Source organism: Caloenas nicobarica, chromosome 15, assembly GCF_036013445.1.
Source record: "Caloenas nicobarica isolate bCalNic1 chromosome 15, bCalNic1.hap1, whole genome shotgun sequence".
Lineage (NCBI taxonomy): Eukaryota > Metazoa > Chordata > Aves > Columbiformes > Columbidae > Caloenas > Caloenas nicobarica.
Genome location: NC_088259.1, coordinates 17,111,790 through 17,138,052, shown reverse-complemented (window position 1 = coordinate 17,138,052; position 26,263 = coordinate 17,111,790). Strand labels below are relative to the sequence as shown.

The following is a 26,263-nucleotide window of genomic DNA, read 5'->3' as shown; positions in this document are numbered from 1 at the left end:
ATATGTTTGCAAATCTCATGAGTATAAACAAGATCACGCAGAAAAAAAAACCCCACAACAACAAAACCACCACCACACTTTATAGCTAATCTCTATTCAGCTCTACAGACAGCCCAAAACGAAGGGTATAACCGTGAATTGTTTGCCCCATTTAGATTATTATGCAGTTCATTCCCTCGCCAGTATCAGCAATGCTTCACAAATCACACTCCAGCGTTTCCCTTAGCATAGCTTACTTTGATCCACAGCCCTATGAAGTTCAGTCCCTCTGTTTTTAACTGCCATCTCTCATTACCTTCAATCCACGTCAGCAAACCATAAGGCTTCTTGGGCCAGCTGCTTCCCCATCTCTTCCAAAGCCAGATATCTTTCTGGCCCAGCACCTGACAGCCCAGTCTCCCTAATAAATCTCCTCAAGCACACTGGCCTGCCCATCTCCCTCCAAAGAGCACGGTCTACAACCTGTATCTACACGCATCTAACTATACAGAGTATACACTCCATTTATCTGGTAGAATCTCATACTGTACTAGAATATTTTCTATTCTCAGCAAGTTAAAACCCATTAAAAAGATAACACAAAAGTCAGTTTTGGACAAGCTCGTATTTCTCCTTTCCAAAGATGAAAGGTTCAACATAAACAAAGTTAGAAATCCACAAAAAGAAGATCAAATGGCTAACTTGCCTGCTGTCTCGGCAGCAAACTGTTTACACTGGGTATAATGTATTTGGATTTCACCAAAACATGATGCTATTGCAGATTACTTGAAGGCTATTCAACCCTGCCTGGATTCCTTCTTGTAACTGAAAGGGACTAAAGACCCAGGACATAATTTGGTATTTGCGTTATTGATATAAGTACTATACTCCATAGGGTACAAAACCATTAAAATAATTGCCCTCAAGCGGAGCAATAAACATAATTCATAGGCAATATATACGCACCCTGTTAAAGAATTAAATAAATCTACTTGTACAAGTGTCACAGACAGTGTAATTTGTCCCAGTCATCTTTAATTGACCCTCTCTCTTTAAACACAGTGTTCTTTTTAATGTATGGGATCACTAAATGATCGAATGAGAAGCAAAACTTGTGGCTTGCAGTGTATCTACCATTATCCAACTTCCAAGTGCCTACTAATGAATCTTTGAAATAGTACACATCTTTAACTAGTCTCTAGTGAACTATATTCTTAGATGCTATCCTCGGAACTCACCTAAAATGCTCCATAAATTGACTGGCCCAGAGCCAAGGAGTCACACTGCTTTAACCTGCTTCCTCTCTCCTATTAGAACTGAGGCACTCCTCTGCTGTTAATTACTGCTAATAGCCAAAAAGGTGAAAGGGTGAGAAGACAGACAGGCGGGTGGAACAGAATTTGGGGTCCTTTAACTACACCCACATACCTCCCTCTGGAACTTGAAAGGAAACCTGTAACAGAAGCCCTCAGTCACTGAAGCTCCCTTTCTGTTGGCAAAAAGCTATTTAGGCTGCTGGCAAGACACACCTCAGTGTTTTCACGCAGCTGCCTCGTATGCAGAGGAGAACGAGCTGTTACTCCAGCACTTACTACACTCATCAAGTAGTACACGGTGGTATGAACCCGAAAGCTCCCATCGCTCTTCCAGACTGGCCTGCAGTAGTCTGACACATGACAGCAAAAGCAAACAAGAAAACCAAAAAATGCCAAGCAAAAGCAAAACAACCCTCCGCCACAAAAAGCAGGTTTAACTGTAAAAGATTACGTTAACATTTAACTATTAATGACTTCTGTAGAACGTCTGAGAGATTCCCTGAAGCAAGGCATTTCCATAGTTGATAACTTAGATTACAATGGCTGTTTCCTGGGTGCTTGACAATCTCAGCAGCAGCGTACATGCTAAACTGCAAATGAAGCCAAAGATGTGCTGATGACAAGTATGCTGTAAAATGCTATAAAAATGCAAAGTCAACTAGGTAAATCAATCCTCCATATTCCCAAGCTAATAACATAATTTTAATCTAAATTGTGTCGTGTCTATCTTGTCTGAAGTGGTGGCAGTAATGACACCTGATTTGAAATTACTCTAATAATCACGAAGTATTTAGATATTATGTTGATAGTAACTGTAAAAGAACCCAAGTATTCAATAATTCTGCAGTCAGGTTCACTATTGTATGGTGCCTGCTAAACCAGGCATCAGGCCACTAAAAGAAAGTGCTGCAGTTATCTGATGCGGTAAGCTCCATCTGTCCTGCATATTGAACAAGGGAAAACAAACCAAACCTTTTAGACACGATCGCATATAATGATAATGATAGTTGTGCAAGGGATCAAACTAAAAGAGCCTTCACAAGCATAAAATTAACTTTAATAGTGGGTGGGTGAATGTTTAAGTATTTAACTACAGCAGAACCTCAGCTGTTAAAACAGTTGATGCTTATTCACAATCAGTTCAAATTCAAAATTGCAATTCTCATATTAAGACATTAATATTTATCAACCTCTCTTCAGTGACCACCAGTTTTCACTACCCTGCCCCTTTGAGCTTAATTTTCCAGTGAGCAGAGACGACGTCGCAGCTTTTGAGAAGCAGAGCTCCGCTGTCACAGCCGGTGAGCACACAGCAGTGCGATGCATTTGAATCTGTGTGCCAGAGCAGCACATTTCCCCGTAACTCTTACCAGCAACGTGCCTGGCTGCAGAAAAGTCAAGCAAGGGAGCCAAATGTACCATTGCTTTCCATTAAAACTCTCCATTAAAAAGATAGACAAAGCCAGATTTCTAGGACAGTGGAAGAAATAATACTAATAAAGAAAAAAAAATTAGCAAGGTCAGCAGTGTAGTGCCTCTGTACAACTTAGAATTAAGCTTATAATAGGTTTCTCTAGTAGCTCACATGTGAGCTGCTAAGAATTTTTTTTTCCTGTCTTGCTATATCATACTAGGAACATTAGCATGTCAACCAAAGAAAATACCTAACACTACTTTATGCAAAAAAAATCCTCTGAAACCTAAAAAGCCCCTTAAATCTGCTTTGTTCTATTTCTTTAATTTCTGAAGGATTGAGCGTAGCCTCTACATTACTGCCAAAAGCCTGAATTGTAGCAAAGCTAAATCCTACATGCTCCAAATTCCTAAGATCAGAACAGCTATAAAGAAGTTTGCAGCCACTAAAACTAGCAGCTGCTGACATTGTAAATAATTTTATTTTAATTAGAGCGCTTTTGCAGCGTTTCTCATTATCCATAGACTTAAGTAGAATCAGGCTCAAAGGCTGTGCAATTACCTCCCTGGTCTACAACGTAACTCAAGCTGTGCAAAATATTCACAGTGAAACCTAAAAGTTTTGAAAGGTAAAGTTTGCTCATCTTTATTCCATTCCACACAGTGGAGAACTTTTTGTTTGGTTGGTTTTGTGGGTGGTTTTTTTATAGATACAGTACAGAAAGGGTTGCTCCATATTTATGAGTTTAAAAAAATATATATATATTTACCAAAGGAAAAACATGAGCACAAATCCAACCACCACCACACTCCACAACTGTTTATATTGAATATTAGGTAAGAGATTTGTTCTTTATAAAATGACATAAGACAGTCTGCAACAGAGTAATAAGGATGCATTGCTAACACCACACATTCAGTTAAAACAAAATTATAGAATCTTGAAACCAACATTAAATCCAAATTAATCAATAATTTAAGCAATTTCTCAGTCATGCTCCAAACAGAAGCATAACACAAAATTTTCAATGCCAAAAGTCCTCTGTACAAGTGGTAAAAACATATAAAGGCAACAATGGAGGAATAAAAACCTACCTCACAATCAAGTCCAAATTCCTTTATATTAATGATTGGCAGATTTATGCTACTATGAAGTGAAATGTTTAAAACCAAACAAACCAACCCACACCACCTCTTTGGGTTCATGGGAAAGAAGGCACAGAAAACCACATTGAGCAGTTCAGCTAGTTACTTAATAAGCAAGCTCGCTCTCCTCCTTTTTGAGGACTTCCCATCACAGAACACTTCCAGACACGAGAAAAACGAGTGGCCAAATCTCCAGACTGAAAACGGCACAGCTCCCGAGATGGTTACTGCCACCCACTGGTGGTTCCTTCCTCTGCCTCCCTATGTGCATTTGCCCTGCACCACATCCTTTTACCTCAGCACCACAGCAAAGCAGTAGGTCCTTGCTTAAAACTGTCGTTGCAAAATAACAGGGAGAAGGGTAGAGAGGCAGCAAACAGCAGAGAGAGAGAACACACCAAACTGAATTTTAGAGCATTCAGAGAGCACTGAGAAGGGAACGACAGATAGAAAAGGGAACTCTCCAAGTGCAAGAGAGGGAATACGAACAGCTTGTCTAAACAGAACCAGAGGTAATTAGCAAAAAAGCAGCACAGATGTTTGCTTCCCTGCTTCAATAAAAGGTAAATGAACTGATCTTTAAATAAGACATGCTTTAAAGATTCCAACCTGCGCCAGAGCTCACCTATAGTACTAATCACACTAATCTGTCATCTGAATTTATTGTGAAGACCAGCATTCAGGACCAATGCACTGCAACAATCTTCCTTTTAATGGTCATTCTTGTATCACCTTCCATGAGCTGGAGATCTAACAGCAAGGCTAACTCCCAGAGTGAGGTATGTTAGCAGAAAACATCTAATGTAAATAGTGAAGATCACAGGGAGGAGAAAGACAGACTATATTTCCATTACACTGTGCTGGTGCGTGCTACGAGACTCTCACAGCCTTGCTTTCAAATTTGGACCACAACTCAAACTGATGAGGGACAGATAATTGTCTCAAAGCACATGAAAAAGATTCAGTATTCCATGTAGAATAGCGGGCACAAGGCGGACTCTCTTCAATATAATGCAAATGTGACATGATTAAAAAGCCTATATCTTAACAGATTATCTTAGTAACTTAGAATACTGGAATCACAAACCTGATAGTTTCATAGTGTCCAGAGTGTATTTATTACTACTTGATTGAAAAGCCACAGTATCAATGAACTAAATTCAGAATTCTAAATCCCTCCTGTCCACACCAGCTCATCAATTTTTAGAAATCAATACATCTGATAAGCTTAATACTACTACACTGATTTACAATAATGCTTTCTTTTTTTAAGTTTTCTCAGAAAAGGAGCACTTTCTGTAAAGATCAACATCAGAAAAATACTTGACAACTTTTCAACTGTCAGGAAAATACCTGCTTTCCATTATTTGACAAAAGAGATTTCCTGGAAACTGAAAATAAAATTATTTTTTGCATACAAAAAGGAAACTTTGAGCTCTATTCCTCAGGCGAAACTACTCATCAGTAAATAAACTTTGAACATGCCTACAAATCTCCTCATGGAATATATGAGTGAATTTTAAGTGCCACAGAGACTAGGCAATTAACGTAGTACAAGAGGATTTTATACTCACAAGGTCAGCAATTGGTCTTCTATAGAGGAATACCGAGGCGAGTAATCAAGCTTTCCGGTATCAGCAGCTGTAAAACATTACCATGAACAAATTAGCAAGTGATTCACCAGTGTACACAATTTTGCTTTTATTTGCACGTATAACTAGAACAGTCCACTCATTAAAATCAGACTTTAGGAACATAAGGCAAATCCCTTAATTTGAAGTTTCCTCCAAAGAGACAGTGTAAGAGCATTACGATGTTCCCCCTTCAAGGTACTGATTTATTCAGGACATAGTGAAATGTACCCATTAAGCTACGAACAGCACTCTGTGCACACCTGTGGGAAGGGCTTCCATGCAACCACTCACCAGCATTAACCAAATACCGATATGACCGATTTCTTTGGCTGAAGCATCACACAAAGATGATAATATCGCCGCCAAAGAAACCACACCATTTCGCAAAACTATCCACAAGCAGGCTTTTATTTCCCTGTTGTAGAATTAGTTTTAGGAAACTCTGCTTGTAACTTTGGCCTCTCAGGCGTTCTTTTCTCCTTCAAAACACCTTTTTTTTTCCTGTCACACTTTCCACATGCAGTTGTCCTTCCAGCATTAAACAAGAACTGATACGCTACTCCGCTCACTTCCAAGTTCCTGTCACTGAGGTCGAATGGGCATCAAATTTAGTAATGATGGCACTTATGGATTCCAAAAAGAATTCAAATCTTTTTGAACTTGTTATTACTAATACAAATTGAGAAACAAAGACTCTTTGCCAGGACATCTGCAGTCGCTGATGGGCGCGCGCAGTCTTGCAGGCTGCGACTGACACAGGCCAACAGCACCGCTTCTTTACGTCAAGTCTGCTCCTCACGCGTTTCGTATTTCCGATGACTCTTTCCTATTAGGATAATCTCCAGATCTGGTGCGTAGGTAGAACTTTCAGTCTCTGTTACAAGCAAAACTATAGGCAGTTATTTCTGACGCTGCTAGTTGTAGCGTTGCGCGCGTGAACGAGAGGAAAGCAGCACAGGCCCACCAGAGCAGCGCAGCGCGGGGCCTGCGGCCCGCGGCCCTGCAGGCGCAGGCGCTGCCATCCGAGCGAGCTCTCCGTCAGCCTAGTCTTCACAAGGGCTGCAGGTTCAAACCTGCTGATGGGGAAGTAGAGCTATGAACAGTCAGCGCAACACAAACCCCTGGATCATTAAAAACCTGGTCAAATAAGCAACTGGGATTCGTATTGTTCACCTGCTGTGGTTTAGCTTTTAAGTCTAATTCAAGTCATAAGAAAAGGTTACCCACGTGAGGAGAAAGATTTGAAACTTATAAAATTTTATAAAGTTACCATCCAGTCAATATTATTAATTTGCGTATCAGAAGCAACAGCTTCATGTCAGACAAAGCATGTTGCTTGAAGGGAAAGCAAGCTTAAAAATTGGCACCATATTAAGAAATGAATGCTTTACAAGAATAGTTTATTATTATACAAATCCCAGCTATTAAGGTGCCTTGAAACTTGTGTCATAAACTTGGGACTTTTGGCTAAAAAGTTACTTAATATAATTTTTAAAACAAAGTTAAATATGTATTAATCTCTTAATCAGAGTCACTCTAGTGTCTATTACAGCAGTCAAGAAATGCGAGCATTGTTTCTCCTGAAAAGGGGTGCAACCGCAGTGAACACGGTTACTTAACTACTTCCTTCTAGAAAGTGACACTTTGCAGTTGAGTACATTATGCATTTGTTAGGGAGCGTCACCACCACTTTCAGAAAGAGTATTGAAAGCTTTTGCCCTGAAAATGGACATACTTTCCGATACACGCTGCATTATCTTGTAGAAGGCAATAAGCTCTCCCTTAAGCTCCCGGCTAGTGCAACTCTTCTAATATCTTATAAAAAAATATTGGAACCAAGCCATGGTAACCTCTTCACACTTCAGGCTGTTCGCGGATCCTATTTCATGGCTCATTCAAAAGGAAGATTAGAAGGACTTTTTCCATTTCATATATTAAACGGTTTAATTCACAAGGGATTTGTGTCAATGTAAGTATCCAAAAATAGCGTGCTTCCTGTATAAACTGTATTTTTTCATCCCAATTAAGCCATGCTGCACCTCTACACGGCACCTGCATTGCCAGCGCTGCTCTGTGTTCCAAAGCACAAACCCTATACCCAGGGAACTACTCAGCCTGGATCTTTAAACTTAACTCCTGCTTTCTAATAAAATAAGAAACCACAATTAACTAATTTTATTATGTCATTAACAGTGATGTGTCCACAGCAAGAAGAAAAAAATCTCAGAAAAATTTACAAAGAACTTGGATATTAAAACGACCTAAAGAATTCACAGTTGTGTTCTTTTAGTAAGGACTGAAACTAATGTCTATGATGACTTCTGCAGAAAGCAACACCAAGTAGTTTTGTTTCAGGGTGAAAAAAAAAATCATATTTATATTAAATTTTGTTGAGCTTTGCTGCAAGATGTCTTATCCTAGTGACACATACCAGAGGACCCTAAATAACTAAGACCTCTGACATCCACTTTGTCTCCCAAAACTAGTTATTGCTAGAGTGTATGACCTCAGCATTACACTGGTAAATCTGTTCTTTTACCTCACAAGCTGAACCAGTATAACTGAAGCCTATAAATAATGTGCTAAGTAACTTTCATCAAAGGAAGATGTAAACAGTTTACAGCCAAATCCCAGTTTTCATACTGCTTGTACTCTTGGTTGTATTACGTGTACTTACAGCTTTTTTTGAGTAATATGGTAACCTGTACACAGCTATTGTCTTGCACTATTAAAACATATAATACACTGATTAGCCCATAAATTCTACTTGCAATTTTTGTCCAGCAGTAATGTATTTCATTATTTAAGCAGCTGTTACTATAGTAAATCATCACAGAAGACAAACACACAATACTACATTAGATTTGGATAATCTGCTGCTGAATTGTCCCAAGAGAAAAGCAAAGAAGAAATCTGTGCTTCCCGAGACTCACCATTCCTTGGCAGCAAACACCTGACAGCCTTCATGGCAATACGTGCATTTCATCCTCCTGTAGTGCTGGTTCTAATAAAGCACGACAACTTAGTAGTTCTGTCAGCTAGCGTGGGGTTTTTTTTTCCCCTCTCTCAACAGCAAAAAAGTGTCTTAGTAGGAGGTAAGTGACATGTCTGCTTGGTTGGTACGGTATGTTACATCTGATTGGGTTGATGTGTTTAGATGGCAATGCTGTGCAGCAGAACGCATCCTGAATCTGAGCAGAGCTAGTTCATCCAGCTGCAAACTTCTCACAGCTGATGACCGTGTGCTCCTAATTTTCTCTCTAAAGGCAAGGGAAAGGGGAGGATTGAACTGGGACTTTTGAAAAGTTGTGGAGAAGTTAGAACTGTGGCTGAAGTCAGTGTCTTTGCAGTGTAGAAAAGGCTGTATGAGAGTAAGTCCAGCTGAGCTGCCTTCCAGCTGCCACAGCAGCAGAAACAAAGACAGACAAAGGATACTTTTGACTTCTATATTTGTCTCAATTCACTTGTAAAGTGCAAACTTTTCCATTAAAAAGGTGCACTAGGAAAATTATTGATTCTTGTGAAGTATCATAGTGCTATTTGATGGAAATTATGAAAAGCTTCTGCAAAGAAATCTGCAGTAAGTGACCTGCTCAGACTGCGTGCAGTAACTTCTATTCTGGTACTTCTTGACTCTTCAGTGCTGGATTCTGCAACACTGCAAGGGAATTGTTCTAACACGTTAGTGGCAAAGCTCACTAAAACAAAGCTTCAAGCACTTTGGGGTAGAGTTTACTAAAAGTTTCAAGACTAAAGTAAGACTATCTTAGCAGTGATTCTGGCAACAGAACTCATGCTGCTTGAAACCATATTCTGCACTGACTATCATATCATGTTTGCTTTTTGGAACTTGAAAAGTCACCAGTTTTAGAAATATATTTCATTAAAAAAACCTGCCAGGCACGATGTAGGCCACAGTACTTTAAACATAAACAGTCCGATAAACTGATTTTCCATTGTCCTGCCTTGTGTCACCTACACCTTTAAAACTCTGGAAACAGGGAGCAGCTCACGATCAGTGTCTGTTTACACAGAGGAATATGCCCAAGAAAAAAGGGGTGAAAGTTTTACACCTTGACAGTGACAATCAGTTCACTAATTTGATAATAAAAGCATGGTTGCATTAATGTCAGAATAGAGTTTAAGTCCAACAGAAGCACTTACTGCATGATAATGAGGTGAGCACCCTAAGTAAATCATGATCTCTTCCATATCCTGAGAGAGAACTGGGCTTGTTACAAGAAGCAATTTATTTTTTAGTCTTGAAGCAAGCCCTGGCTATCACTTAATTTTACAATTTATGGGGCCTCAGAAACCCAAATAGCTTTTGCATAGATTCATGTAGCATTTTGAGTTTCTGTATACTTCGCAAATAGTTAGCAGAAAGTAAATCACACTGCCATAACACTGGATTCCAAATTTCAAATCCAGAAGAGATTTAAAAGGTAAAATGCAAAAATGTCCAGCAGAAAATGATCAAGTAGCAGAGGTCAGTCTTCATCCCTCACAAGATGACATTGTAGAAACGGAGAACAGAAGACAGGTAGGGAAAAAACCCCTGCTTTCTCAGATATGCGATAGAACCAAATGGTTTTTTTTTTCTTCCTTTTTCAGTTACTTGAACTCTCACAAACTTGTTGAACTGCATTTTTATGGGGCAATTAAACATCTTTAATCTTCTTTTCTCCCAGGACATTCTCAAGGCTATCATTAGTCCCTCAGCATCAGAAGAAAAGCTAAGATACCTGGGAGAACCAAGAATCTGAGTCAGGAGTTAGAACGACACATTTGTAGTTGTCTCAGTGCACAGCTCTGGTACCATTTCAGCATCAAGAGGGAGGCATCGTGAACTGGCAAGATTAATGTCCTGCTTCTTACAGATTTGATTACTATTTGCAAAATCCTAGATTCCCAAAAGTTTTCCTTTAATTACTCCTAAAATGGCATATGAGAGCGCTCATTTGTGTGCTACATTATACTCAAAGAATGTGAGCTTTGCCACTTTTCTCAGTTTTTATTATCTGTAGACTCTTCAGCTCAGGGGTCAAAAGGCTTATTACTCTTACGGAGCTCTGGAGTAGCACTGAACCATAACACAGGGTAATGGTGGACAAATGAGGTGGCTATGCATATTTTCTTTCTTTCCTTGTGATGTATATTCTTAACTTACACACATAACTCATGTCTCAATTCAGGGACAAACATGGCTTTCCAAGTAGATCTTCCTACAATAGATATTATTAGATATTACTTCCAAACCTTTCAGTACAGAAACCTGAGGATATGGAGACGATGTCCTAATTACAATGTTTAGAACACTTTCTAGGAAGTATACTTAGTCCCAATGCTTGAAATTCTAGATTTCCTATAACTGTATACATGAGTGTTAGAAAACAAAAGAAGAGTTATACAACCTTCACATAAGGAAAAACACTCACCTGAGGAACAGAGAATAAGTATTTTGTGTAGAATTTCAAAATCAGTATGAATTATCAAATGTATGTCCAAAACACCCTAAGGAATACAGTGCATAACATGTACACATCCTTTGACTCAGCAGTGTATACTGAAGAAAATAATTCGGAAGTGAAAAAATACAAAGAGTAGCCATTTCTCCTTTTTGATGTTTCATTGCCAAATAAGGCTATCTGGTCATCCCTGCGTCTAAGACATCCCTGATAAAAGTAAATGTTGCACATGTTCCACAAGAGCCGAATTGTACCGCACATCACAGGTCTTATCTAGAGAAACTGCAGCTGGTCTGGCACAAGATGAAAAAGATAGTCTTCTCAGATCAATAACCGTCTTGGGGAGAGGAAAAAACATAGCTGAGAAAATGGCACACCGTCTGCTGTATGCAAGGCAAGTACGCTAAATCATTCCAGCAGAAAGCAATAAGAACTTTTCCTAATGATAACTTAGAAATAGATACAAACAAATTTTATTAACTAAACTTTAGTTTGTATTCTTCAAGATATAGAAATTAAACAGTTAACGGCTTAAAAAATAAACCATTCATAATACAGCTGAGGCTTCTTGTGATCTTTAATCTCCAAGAATACTCTTTGTCACAGGATAAAGTGAGATCTGAAGATGGCAACTATTAACATTCAAAGAGTGCTAATGTAATTAAGTTTACTTCTAAACCTCCTCTTGTTTCCTGAGTCTTTAGAGAGCTGCTTTCTTTTGCTTCTTTGAAGATGTACAAAAAGGTGCTGTTCTATTAAAGTGAAATTTTCCATCTACCATGTTAGGTTGTGCTTCCAGAAGTTATTAGAAGACACATCACAGACTATTACACCTGATTCCAAGCTGTGTTTGCACTAATTGATTAATACATACACAGACTGACAAAAATTGGCTAATAGAAAATTGCTCAGCTGAAACTTTTACCTCAAGCCTTTCCCTGAAACAAGCCACTTATCTGACCTACCCAACCACAGGTTTCCAAAAATATATACATTGGCAGTTGACGCCTCTGTCCCTCTAAAATTTTTTATTAGATACAAAAACTATGAAGCAGTTACAATCTTGCCTTCATAACACCCCCAAGGTTTGACATCCTGCAGTAAGACCTTGCAACAGGGGTGCCAATCCTCCACTCAAGGAAAGATACGCTTCCAAGGGGGTTTCATGCACGCCAGCGACGGAAAATAAAGGAGAAACTTACAATTATTCCGTTTCTGAATACAGGAATCAAATTCTCTTTCATTTATCCTGTTGCAAGGTCAGAAGTACTTTTCTTGAAATCCAAGCAGTTATACCAGTAAGAGTCAGACCTATATTGTTGATAACAAACTTTGAACTATTTACTGAGATGTATGTATTTATATATACAGTGTGTGAAAAGCAAGACAACCATCATCTGGGAAACAACACCACCAACTGATCCTTTAAAGACTTTTTATTTTAAAGAGGATTGAAGGGAAGAAAGAAGTTTCTTTTCACTTCCTAACTTGTCAGGTACTGCTGCAGATTCCGACAACAGAAGCAGTAAGCAGGGATTTTGAAACCTTCCTACTGTTCTCACTTCTCCTTTCCACGCCTGCGAAGCAAAGGGTGTTGGTTAAGCAGTTCCTTGAAAGCAGAACCAGTCTGAGTACAGAGACAGCTTGTGGCTGTGAATCTCGTCAGGGAAGAATAGCTGCTGGGCACACAACCTGGCACTGAAGGGGAACGGGAAAATTAACAGGCATAATAAGCACTGGTCTTAGCTTTTTGGAACATGAGGGCTGAGAGTAGGAAGAGAGAGGAATGAAGAAAGAATAATTAGAGTTGAAACTGGAGAAGAGCAAATGCATAAGCTTCTAATAACAAGAGAAAATATCAGCAGGTCAAGAGAAAAGGGAAAATAGCACATCTGATCAGAACAAAACACTTCATCACTCCAAGAACAGGAATACAGCAGTTTAACACACACTGTAGTTAAACAGAGCCAAGAGAACAAGAGTCAGCACTTCCTTAACAAAGTCATTACTTCCACAGACGCAGGTGTGTTAAACCACCGTAACACTGCAGAATTAAACCCCAAGAGCCAGAGACCTCTCTGCACGTTTCAGAATGCGCACTCTGTACCTCCACTAGAGACTTAAAGTAAGCACAATTATTTATATACACAGAACTTAATACTCTCCATTGCTCCATACAGACTGAATTTAAGTTTTTCATTAATATTAAAGTGAAGCTCTGATCCATTTTCATTTATACAAAACAGTCCTTCTGGAAATAAAGTTCTTCACTGCATTCCATTATGAAAGGCTGACATCAGGCCTATGTGTAGACAATCCTTGACACGTGCTATATTTTGATTTCAAAAATACTTTCCTTTAGAAACAATAAAGCTACCAGTTATTTTTCACTCGTTAAAAGAGTATTTATTTTTCTAGAGTCTTCTTTTATTGAAAATGCTTTGAGCTGGAATCTACATTAAAACGAACTGCAACTTCCACACAGGCCTGGGCTTTTTTTGTGTGTGCTTGCAACACTGAAGAAAGCTACTTACATCCATTGTATTTTGGCTATTTCAAGAAATTTAGTTTAGCCATAGTACTAAAAAATTGTTTCCAGTGCAACAAATGCTACTCATATCCAATGACAGCTGCATTTTCTTAAAACACCCTGATATTAGAATATTTTCAGAGATGAAACAGTATTTAATTGGTGATGTGTTCAATTTTTCTTTCTGCACGCTTTGCCTCATGAAAGAAACGATGACCTTGTACAAAAATAGAAGGAAAGCCAACTCCATCCAGTTCTTACTCAAGCAAGCAGGCATTCAGAGGCGTGTACGACATACAAGCTGCTGATAGCGACCGATGGCGTCTCTCACGTGCTACCTACAGGCAAAGGAAAACATCTTTGTAAGCTTTCAGTCACTCTGACGGAGAGCAATTCTCTATATTACCACTGTGGTTAGCATATAACTGTGAGGAATATAATATTAGTTATTAATCTTTCTGTTACAAGCCAAAAATACCAAGTAACTCTGGCCTAAAGGGTCCTTCTCAGTTTTGAAACTCTTGTATTTTGCAAGCGTACAATGCACACGCTGGGCAGAATTGCACAGAAAACACACACACACGTTAAACAGACTAAAAAAGAAGAACAAAAGGCAGACATCTAAAGAGAGCAAAATACAAAACATAGCAGGGATCAAGAGGATGTTCACTCAAGCAAAGCAATCAAGAACACAGTTCTTGCACAGCCAATAAAGAACAATCTTGCCAGACTAATTTTAGTGACTGGGTATTTGAAGTTGCCAAAAATTATAAGCCAAACCTAACCTCTATGTGTCTTAAATACAGATTCACTAACTTAAGTAGGCTACAGAGAGCTGTGCGTATATTACTAATGCCAATTAAGTACTGCGTAAGTTGCCAAAATCCATAAGAAACACCTAGTAGTAGAGATTAATATACTATAAGCACAGAAAGAATGTTAAACACATCTAAATAAAAAAATGCCTAAACCCCCTGTTCTTAATCTGTTACTATGGTAAGTCAATCTATTTTTAAAAAAATACAAAAAAATATATATACACACACACAATGGGTATCTGACAGATTAGATCTATACCCATTCTAGATTCTCAATACCATTTGCCTTTGCTGGTAATTGTCTGCATGTACATAAACAGCCACAAAATACACAACACAAATTTTGAGAATGTAGGCTACAGTAAAAGTCCATGGGTAAAAGAATCTGAACCTGAGTTAGCTGTGGTTACCACACCCCCAAAGGATAACTGTTCAGAAACCTTGGTGTCTTCCCATAATGCAAGAATAAACACATAGTAAAGAGTTTGATTTCAACATGTGTTTCTTCTATAACATGGTCTGCATTATTATTGCTGAATTAATTCTATATAAAGCACTCATAGGTGCAAGAGAAGCAGACATTTATGAAGGGAGTTTTGACTGGGTCAGTAACACGATTAAGGAACACTAGTACTATTAAACATAATTTTATACTACTAGTAACTACAGACATCTATCAACAGCATTGCTTAAATCGGGGTCTACATGTACTCCAGCAATACCTACTGTTATCCATTGGGACCAGCATCACAAACTTGAAATGTAAGCAGTTTCTATACACACATTTTTAAAAGCATTATGTCAATGGGATCATCATCTAATCCTGCTCTTGCCCTACTCCTCCCACGTGCTAAGATGTGATATTTCAGAAAAAGGTGAAACCCTTTATCACCTTGACCATTCATGCTCAGCCGAAGCATGGCAATTACACAGATGACATCCACTATACTTTCTTCATGTCTAGAAATTATAAATTTACATCTGCAGATGAGGCTTGCTTCACATTTCTTCAGCATTATTGTCAAACTCATTTGATTTTTTTTTTTTTAAAGCAACTGTGCCATACATCTGACAAACTTCTACTGTCGTCAGCTGCCATAGCAGATGAGTCAGGAGGTTTATACTTCACAGTTATACCTTATTTAACATTCCACAGTTACTTCTTTTTAACACCATAGACTCTTATTCTCGAGCTGGGTGAAAGCTCAGCTCCTCCTTCATATCCACGTAGTTCTGACAACACCCTCTAGTTTTTCCCTCTGAGGTATAAAACATGCACACATACACATTCTCACATCTTCCAGAAGAAATATCCTGCTCCAATCTCTGCTGCCTTCCTTTAACCTCACACACTCACCCCTTCTTCATCTCTTTTCAATCTCTAACCACAAACCCAGCCACCTTTCTTTCAGTGCTGCATCTGGGGATAGGCAACATGTCAGGCCCACAAGATGAACTAATTCCTTTTTCCCCTCTGACTACAAACAACCCCCCTTCTCTTGAGCTGACAAATTAGGATCTTTTCTTCACATGGTTACAGTCTCTTCGAACTGCTGACAACTCAATGAGAGGCCAACTAAATAAATCATTCAAAACGAAAGAGCTGCCTAAGCTGTAAGTGACCTGAAACAGCTGGTAAATTCTGAAATGCCCACACCCTCCCCTCAAAGCAATGACATATTCTGTATGTATAGATAAACAGTGGCTCTCCAAACCAGCTGGGCTATCAGAAAACAGGGTTAAGAATGAAGCACAGGAACTGGGAATCAGCAGGGATAATTAATTTTTCTTGAAGGACTGCAAGACTGCCATTAATTTCCTTGCAGTGGACAGAATGTATAATAGGAGCCACCTCAATTAAAACTGATGTTCAAATGCCAACTGTGCTTGTCTTTTAATAACATGCCTTGCATATTGATTTCGATATAAATGTGTATTATGGAGTATGATATTTTTATTGTGAAAAATCCTTTAAGAAAAAAGGATCATTTGGGGAAAAAACTTCTGTGTCCACATTATTCTGTGGACATTAACAGGTAGGTGCCTATCGTATTTTCCACAAGTTGTAACAACAATTGGTTTTTTTACAACTTAAGCAGATATTTGTCTTCCAAAACAGCAGACCAGTTAGAGGTATTTTTCTATAGGACACTATCTGCCATTTGTTGTTAATTTGTTATTGCAAAGTTTCAATTTAAACTAGAATGTGATTATATTGTTAAGATCCAACAGAGCGCTCCCAAAAGCTTGATGCTGCCTTCTTAACAGAGCTATTTTATTCTATGGCCTAGATGATATAACATTTGAAGCAAATAAAACAGTGAATTGTGTTATCAATCGCATTTTTATAACCATTTTGGGGACCACCTGGAATACGATATTCTTCGCAATAACCTGGCAGTGAAAGGCAGCTACTTTCACAACTAATGGTGGTAGCAAAAAACTGTGATAACACACAAAACAGAATGACAGAAAATATTCTAGCTTCAAAGATCCTAATACCATGCAGAATAGATCATTTGTAGTTTTTCATTTTCATTGTTACCATCAAAAAATTGCTGGTTTATTTAAACAAGAACACAGGTATAATCTACGTCTATACATCAGAACCAATAAGGATAATCTATAAAATACAATGCACACACTTCCCGCCCCCCCCACCTTCATTCCAGTCACCACACTCATTCTATATGAATAACTGAACAGAAAAGACATCACTCTGGTCTTTCATCTCTTATCCTTGCTGACGATTTTCAGCTATGACCCCCTTTTTAGCCACCAGGATGAAATATGTTTGATGGCTGAATTAGCTAAGTACAAAATAAAGTTCCACTAAGAAGAGGCTCTCACTGAACCCAGCAAAAGCTCAAGCAATACTGGTGTAGGAGAACGGGAGCTATCAAGGAAATGGCACTAAGGTCAAGCAAGGACAGAGCGGATGAAATCATCTGCAGGCTCTGGGTAACCCTGGTCTACCCATCACCATTGACTCAGCCAAAACCACCTTAAGCACCTTCCTTCCAGTTACAAATGACAGGATGACTCAGTTTGACCCCCTCAACTAGTAAATAACTACCACCCAGTGACACCAAGGAAAGAGCTCGCAGTACCCGTTTTGCATCCTATATTGCACCTAGTTCTCTCTTTTCAAGTTGGGTAATAACTTCCAGAAACCAACTCTGTACTATGTTACGCCATCTCTGCTGGATGAGCAACACGATAATCTTGTAAAAATCCATCAGCTGTAGCAGCACGGAACTCCACTTCAGCCACATTGCCGCCTCATTCTCTGGCACATGCTTCGGCGAGCAGGTTACACTCACAGCATGTTCCAGACCTGTCACAGGGATAACTTTGTTGTACAAGAAGCCGGGAAGTGCTCCAGATTTTCACAGTTACTTCCCCATCGTACGTGTAACAAAGGCACCTCTCGTCGCAGTCGGGTATCTTAGTTGCACTCTGCATTAGCAAAGAATCAGGGATGCCCACCTTCATAACAGAGGCTGACTGGATGGAATTAATAGGTCAGACATAACATTACTTCAGCTGCACCATACTTGAAAGGAGACGGTCCATGTTTAAGCAAAAGACAGGAGCAATAAATTACAATTTAAGTTTGACGTCATCCCCTGCTTGGAAGGAATTCAACTAAATGACCTCAACAGGCCCCTCTCAGTATAAATTATTCAATGATAGAGAAGTATAGCCAAAAAGTACCACATGAGATTTCAGTTTTCCATTAAAATCACATAAAGGTGTTTGAGGGTTTTTTTTGTGGTGTTTTTCTGTTTGTTTTGTGGGGGTTGTTTTTGGTTTTTTGGTGTGTTGTGGTTGGTGGTGGTATGTACAGCATGACACAACAAGCACTAAGTATTCTTTGCATGTAAAGCTCCACAAAGCAGAATCTAGTGCATCTTATTTCCAGACGAAACTATAAATTGTCATTGATTTTCCAACAATTTCTATAACATTACAAGAATGCTTAGAAGGAATTCCGAAGAGGTTTGCCAAAGAAGTTTTCTCCAATCTCTTATATTTTTTATGCAGTTAATTAAAAACCTTAAATTTGAAGCATAGTTCGCTCAGACTCATAATTCATCAAGCACGACATACATTAGGCAAGGTCTAGAGAAACACGAGGAATCAGCTTTGAAAAGAACAAGAGTTCTGGCACGGACATGTCACTGCAGCTTCCTTTACTATAAGGTGGCATCACAGATTTACGGAGTGAATTTGATTCAGGCTTTTGCTGAGAAATACATACTGTTCCTCTTAAGAATTTGGTTGAAAATATAACCCAGCATGTCACAGCTTCTTACAAAAGATGAAACTCTCTGAATTTCTGTATAGCCATTAAGAGTACAGCACAAGGAAAAAGCAGAATCAAAACTGTCAGAGCCTGAACAGATGAAACAAGTGAAAACAAATCTCTGGCTGAAGGAGATACTATACTTTAAAATTGAAACATTCTTGCTTTTTAGTTGGGGGCTACATTGGCAGCACAAAGGGAACCACAGCTACTGCTGCAGACTAAGGGCTTCCCAGCCACGCTCCCAGCAAGCGCGACACCGGCGCCTGCTGATCAGCACAGACGCCTACGCATGAATTGCCATTTATGCAGTTACGATTATGGTAACTTCGCAAGAAATGATTTCACATCAAGTGATCAAAACGTCTACTGCATTTTGAGACACAGAGAAGGTAACATCAACTACAGAATATGTAGATTAAACTAGCATTCAACACTACATAAAAATGTTGGTGCTTGGTCCATTTAAAGTAACAGATTTTAAAACAATTGTCTTAACACCATATTTATATTTTGGACATTTTAAGCTGCAGCACTATCATACATAACCTGTGAATCTGCAATACTAATTTTAAAAAAGAGGAGGTGTAAGAGCCACACAATACAAAATAATAAATAAATAAAAAGCAATACATCTCCTCTGTGGTGTCCCATGTATAATGAATAACGTAATTCAGTGTACACAATCACACCCTCTGCCAGGCGCTTGCCTGGCAATGTGTCATATACAAAGTAACTTGGACATTTTTACTTATTTAACAACTTATTTTATAACAGGGCAATCTTTATACAGCTAAGGTATTTTAATTCAAAGTGATCTACCCAGCAGTAAACATGTACTGAAAACCACACATCTGTTATTATATATTGGGGGGATAGGGAACAGTTAGTATTAAAAAAAAAAGTTTAAAAAAACCCCACAACAACAAAAAAAACCAAAAAACCAAAAAAACACCACAACACACAAAAACACACACCAAAAAAAACCCCACAAACACACACACAAAAAACCTCACACACAACCCCTCCCGTTCTTAATATTATTAGCAAAGTAACACACAGCAAGTAGTACAGTGTCTGATAGCCTATTTATTTCCTCATTCTTAGACATCTCATCACTTCCTAACATTAAACACTCAGACTAGTTAAAAAAATATATATATATTTGCCTTTATTTAAAATCCAAGTAAATAAAGGCAGACTGAGAAGGATTTGTTTTATAGACAAGTCATTTATGCCCAGCCATTACCATTAAGAGCATATCTACTTCAACATCTACTTCCCTACAAGATCCTTCCCCATCTAACATCTGCTAACAGAAGTAAAATTAAATTTTATCAGCCACACACCACATCAGAAAGGACACCACAGTCCTGCAACCCACAGACTGAGAGCTGAAGTCTACTGCCAATTTTTCAGCTGATTTAGAGAGAATATTTTCCCAAAACAAATGTGCAGCACAAAAGTAAAAAATAAAAAGCCAGAAGACAAGATGAAGAAACCAGCCCATAAACACAGATTAAGGGCAAATTAAAGATTATCCAGAAGCAGTAAATGCAGACAGCCCAGATTATTCAGTTCCATTACACCACTTTTTCAGCTCCTCCACCAGAAACTAGTAGGATTATGAGCCCGTTCGGTGTCTCTCAGCTCAGCAGTCTCTCCTACTAGCTACGTATCACCAGATGCTTAAGTACTGTTTGCTTCTCACACCTGTCCAAGTAGCAGGAGATAAGAGAAAGATTCAAACCCAGTAAGAGGCTACACCACCAGTCCATAGGGCAACCAACCCATAAAGAATGTTAAATACGAACTTCTGCACACTCAACATTTGCTCACTTTGTAACAAGTCAAGGAATGAGACACAAAAGGATTTTTCACTGACTCAAGCTGAGGTCAACTGGATGTTTGACAGTAAGAAAATTTTGTTGCCTTACAAATAATATATTGCTATAATATGATTCTAGGATGGAAGAATGACATTTATTAGCTCTGTTCACTACAAACAAATACAAACCCAGTTTTCCAGGAACAATTATTTCTTTTTTTCCAACTATTTTTAATGGTAGATTTATACTTCATAATCAAGAAAATATTGCTTTTTCCAAAGCACCAGAAATTTAGTAAAACCTGCAGATCAGGCAACAAATCTAATTTTAACTGCATTAGATAAATACTGGGGCACTGGCAAGCACAGATGTGAACAGGAATAGTGTTGATGGACAACATTCTTTGCATAGTAACCCAAACAGAGCAGCGCAGGTTTCACATAGCATCGTTTGTCAGGGCTTCCCAGGAAGCATTTTTCCTAACCCATCATATTGTATCATATGGACTTCATGTCACATTGATTTTATTATTTAAGTCAATCATATCAAAATAAAATCATGAGCTAGGCAGGAGAACTGGAGGAGGGCAAGAGTTGTTGGGTGAAAAGGGGTGTGAGGTGTCAAATACACTCCCTCAATACCCAATTGATGTAGCAAAGGTTTAACATGGGGAAGGAAGTTTCCAGCCTCCCTCGTACCATTCTCTCCCACACCAGACAATGGTTTCCTTCCTCCCCTCCCCGGGGTGGCTGCTTGCTATGCCAGCCCTTACCAGTTTTCTGGGTGGGGGGGTAGCTGTTCTATCCTACCACTGGGAGCCGCCTTTTTGAACAAAAGGATGCCAAAGTCTCATATGACACATACTGATTTTGATGTATAACATTATTATGTAAAAGTTTTCACAAACTGCTTTACTCATTTTATTTTTTCTGCTGCATATTAAAAGATGTTGCGAAATCAAGTTTTATTTTCCAAATACAAAGCATATGTTAATAAGCTATTTTAAGAGTTATTCCTGCCTATAAACACCACAGTAAATAGAATGTGCACTGTTAGAATGATGTTTTGGGCCTCACTCTCCCAATATTCTCTAAATTGTCATGGATGCTACAATTATAAAATAAAACATCTAACGGCCTACAATATTTACTACGATGGCATTATATACTATTTCCTTATCAAAAAGCAATAACTCCTAAAAACATTTTAAAGCTCAAGGAAGCTGTTATTAAAATAAGATTTATATGGTATATACTCTTCACAATTCCATCCCTAGAGTGTGAAATTAGTGATTGAGGAAAAAGATTTCACAGGAACTTAATCTGAGTGCAGTGCTATTGCAAAGGATTTGCAATTTTGGTCTCTTTGCCAAATCCTATGTATTTGCAAGCTGTTGTAGTTATTCATGCAAAGCGACAGATAATCAGCAGCGTCTAAAGCTTTTTTACATTTATATTGAACATGGAGCTCTTTTCTCTCTATCAGTGTGTATCTAATACCTGAGGCATGGCAAGGTCACATCTGACGTAAGCACTGGGAAACCTCCTAATGCCACAAGTCTAAAATGTTTCTGATTTCATGTTTTAATAAAATTCTGGAAATCTCTTTGAGTTCTATCTGCAGCCAACATCAGAAAAAGATGCAACAGAAAGAAGGTAGAGTTAAAAACTTGAAGTTCAGTGTGCAAGTGAACGATCGGCATTTGCTTTTTAATTGTTTATAGGCTTTGTGCACTCATTTAATAACACTTCACAGTAAATTCAAAACAATTAATTCCAAGTTTTCATAATACACCTATCATCACATTGAAAGATACAGATCCCTTGGACAGTTGACCACAGGTAGACCAACACTCCCAGCCTCACAAGGCTATTCCTCCACTGAGCCGGCCACAGTTAGTGCCAGAACACAAGCACACGTTCAGCTGCGGCTCAGGCCAGCGTGCCAGCTCAGCGGCTACAGAGCTAAAAGCAAAGGCTTCCCAGATCTCACATTCATCATACACCACAGCCTCTCCTCTCCTGCACTGTTCAGAAAATTCAGCGGCTGCATGTGAAACACAGCGTCTGAGACCAAACGAGCCGCAGCCCTGTGCAGCAGCAGCCGGGCCAGGGCGCCGCGCAGCCCGCCCGGCTGCACACGCCGCGCTGCCACCCAGACCACAGCATCTCAAACACAGCTCCAGGACACCCCACACGGACATCCGAAGAGGCTTACTTGTGGTACAAGCATCCACAACAACAGCACGTATCTGCCCAGATGCTGACTTTTCTCCTGAATGGTAAACAGCACACCTTCAAAGAGAAAGGGTCTACAGAGGTAGAGAGAGCACATTTTCTCTTCATATTGAAGTATCCTAGTGCAATTGTACTGAAGTCACTTGACTCCAAATTAATACCAGGGCAATAACAGAATATGGCATAAAAGAGATTAAATTGGGTATTAAACTCATGGAATTAACAGCCACCTCTCCCCCCCAACTTCCAAACCAACCATATGTTTCCATATATCTTCTTTTCCATTTGCACAGTTTTACTCTGACAGTCAGGTATCATGGAAAAGTGACAATTGCAGGCTGTGAGTCAGTTGGATGGGGAAAAAAGTTCAAGTTATTCTATATTTATATTCAAGGGCTGAAACTATGAAAACAAATTCAACAAAATTCGACAGAGTCATGCTTCATTCTTTCTATAAAGATTCTGAGTAAGGTATTGCTTTTGCATCACTATGGTTTAGGAAAACATTGTGGTTTGAGGTAAGTTTCCTTAATGAGTGTTATCTTGAGCATCTGTGCTACCTGGAGAGGGCATAATGTCTTGTTAAGTTCTGCCTTTAAAAAGAGTGGCTTAACAGAAGTTACGTGACTTGCACGCTCTGTGTTGAACACTACTTGGCAAATGAATGTTGTCCCACTCGCAGTAACTAGGGAGCACCAAGAGAGAAAGAGGCAGACAATAATCAACATGTGGTATTTTGTTTCGGAGTTTCTAGGAATATTGTTTGAAAATAAAATAGAACTGCAACAGGATAGCTTCCAACACACTAAATATGTATTTAATTCTTGGGGACAGTAAAGGAATCAGTACCCATAAAGAGCCAGCACTAACATCCTGTGTTCCCTAGCCCTAGAGCTAATATGGCAACTTACACTTCCACTTTTGGCAGAGGTTTTGTTTAGCCTGATGGATATCATTTCAAACAGATTCACCAATGTCATTAACAAACTATTTACAGTCATATCTGCAAGATCAAAACCCAATTTTTGTTTCCTTGTGGGGTTTTTTGGTTTGTGGGGGTTTTTTTGGTGGTTGTTGTTTTCATTTTTGTTGTGTGTTTTTGTTATTGTTGTGTGTTGTTTTGGGGTTTTATACATTTGTTGTTCAATAAAAATTAGTCACAAAATAACATACCATTTTTCCATTACAGTGTTTACACTTCGAAAATAATTATTTTCAAGGCACAAATATGTAAGATGTGCTTCTTCATACCATACCTATACCATAGAATACTTATACAAAGTATTTTCAGTCCTTTGAGACAAACAGAGGTAGTATATAAATTGTCCTGAAGTGTCTGTGGACTGTAGGCAACGTCAGTTGAGTTTCCTGTAGGTGTCAACATAAAAGTGCACTGAAGAAGAGAATCAAACACAAGAGTAGAAACTCTGAAAAGTTCAGCCAAGTATATGAAGAACTGTTAGGAAGATAATCTCTTCTATAAACAAAAGCAGTTCAGAGATTACTTGCTACGATATTCATCAAGTATTAAACGAAATCTCTTGTGATCATTCAAAATTAAAAAAAAAAAATTCTCCCTCTTTGCAAATAGATATTCAGTGAACAGCATTTCTGAATTTTCTTTCTGAAACACTATTTCAGACATTTTAGCTTTTCCCTTCATCTTTCCTAGTCTTCCATACTTTCATCTTAGAAAGCTGATCACAATTCATTGCATTGCATTCTAAGGTGTTCAGAAACTACTTGTGATAAATGAACATATAATGTCGGATTGCCCCTTCAGCAAGAGGTCAAAACTATTTTTAATCACAAAACTTATTCTGAACATATATCAATGAGAACATTATCCAGAGCAGAGTGTAATACACTCAGTGTATTTTCTTACCTGCTCTTGAAAGAACTCAGGTTGGACCTTCAATCTCAACAAGTTCTCCTTCCTGCACTGGCTCAATAGCACAGATTGCAGATCCGTGCAAGTTAACAGAAACATCACATTCATCTACACAGAAATAACTTCTCTCATTGATTTCGTATTAAACTTAAGAGAAGACAATAAAGAGATATCATTGAGCTCCAGATATGAAATAGCTGAAAAGTACACGCTCTCTTACAAAAGCTTGCGATTTGGTTCCTCTCAACCACTAACCAAGAAAAGCAATTCCCTTATAAATTTATGAATAAGGGAATTACACTGTATGTAATTCCAATCTTCTCAGTCACAGTTGCTTTTTTCCTCTAGCAGTAGGAATACTCAGAGGTGAAATAGGGAAAGGACCCATGGAGACCACCACCAAGTCTGAAATCCTGTTAAACCGCTAACAATACCAAAACTAACAGACCCTGACAGAATAAGCTCGTAAACAGAAAAGACTAGGGACTAAGCTGTGGGGCACTGTTGCTCCCTTTGTACATGGAATTCCCTGGACTCTCAGATGACTGACAGAGTTTTCATTTTCAAAATCCTCCAGTCAGTAGAGATTTAATATCTTGCAACTTAAAATTCATTTTGTTTAGACTTAATTTTCGAAAAAGCAAAACAACTCAAATTATGTTTTCCTTCTTTCTCTGCCACACGCGCCTCCCCAAAACACACCACCACAAACAAAACCAGACCACCACCACCACACACAATACAAAAAAACCAAAACACTAACACACGAGAATAGAGGACACTTTTTCATCGTTTAAGTTCAGGCACAAAGCCTCATTGTAACAACATAAACTGCAACTTCAATGTTCTTTCTGCAGTCGCATAATTCCCCCCCACCTTCACAAAGAGGAGGAGAGGGTTCCAATACCTACTGGCATACAATGTGGTGGATCCTTTACAGACAGGCTCTCTGAAGAGAGGAAGAAATTGGTTTAACCGCCAGGTAGAACACATGCAAAATCCTGTTCAGATGGCTGTGGTTTCACAGCAAGTGATAAAGCTCGTACAGTCTTGTCTCAGGAATGTTATTTTCATGTTTAATATTTTTTTTCCAGGTAACAAGGAAATTAGGACAGATAAAATGAGAATGCCAGTTTTCCCCAGTTGGTGGAAGTAGCTGGTCTCTAGCAAAATTGCAGAATATACCCAAGACAGAGCCACTGCTTATTGTGTGTGGTGCTTTAAGCCAACTGACTGAACAGAGCAAGTTCCCAAAAATCTGTGCACAGAAAATTCTTCTCTCCCTCCCAGTGGTGCACATTTTTTAACATATGATCATCATACAGTGATTCTTAGGTCCTAAAAAGCCCCTAAATAAAGCTAACGAGCGTCTGAACAAGTGTCCTATAGCTCAGCAAAACCGCCCAGGCTGCCCCAGTCCCGCTCCAACGCCACCTGTTTACACGGCCAGCGCAGGACTCCGGATTGCTGCAGCCGCTGCCACCTGCTCCCTGCAGAGCCGCTGCACTACAGCATCCGGGAGCTGCTGCGGTCATACCGGTTCTTGTTTGCTTTGTTCGTGGGCAAAACAAAATATAAGGATTTCACTCCCAAAGGAAATTTATAGCAAATCAAAGGAACAGGCAGAGCAGAAAGAATTGGCTCTAGAACAGCCTTTTCTCAAGGCCTCAACCTGTAAGCACAAATGTTCTAC

The 26,263-nt window shown here is 38.9% G+C and overlaps 1 protein-coding gene across 1 annotated transcript in view; it reads right to left on the bottom strand.

Annotated features, from left to right (window-relative positions):
* The window catches only part of SULF2 (sulfatase 2), a 137,462-nt gene that overhangs the window by 92,045 nt on the left and 19,154 nt on the right, over nt 1-26,263 (bottom strand). Inside the window, exon 2 of the mRNA XM_065645799.1 lies at nt 5,429-5,495. The gene's annotated coding sequence lies outside the window, so the exon portion shown is untranslated. The remainder of the gene's footprint in view (nt 1-5,428; nt 5,496-26,263) is intronic.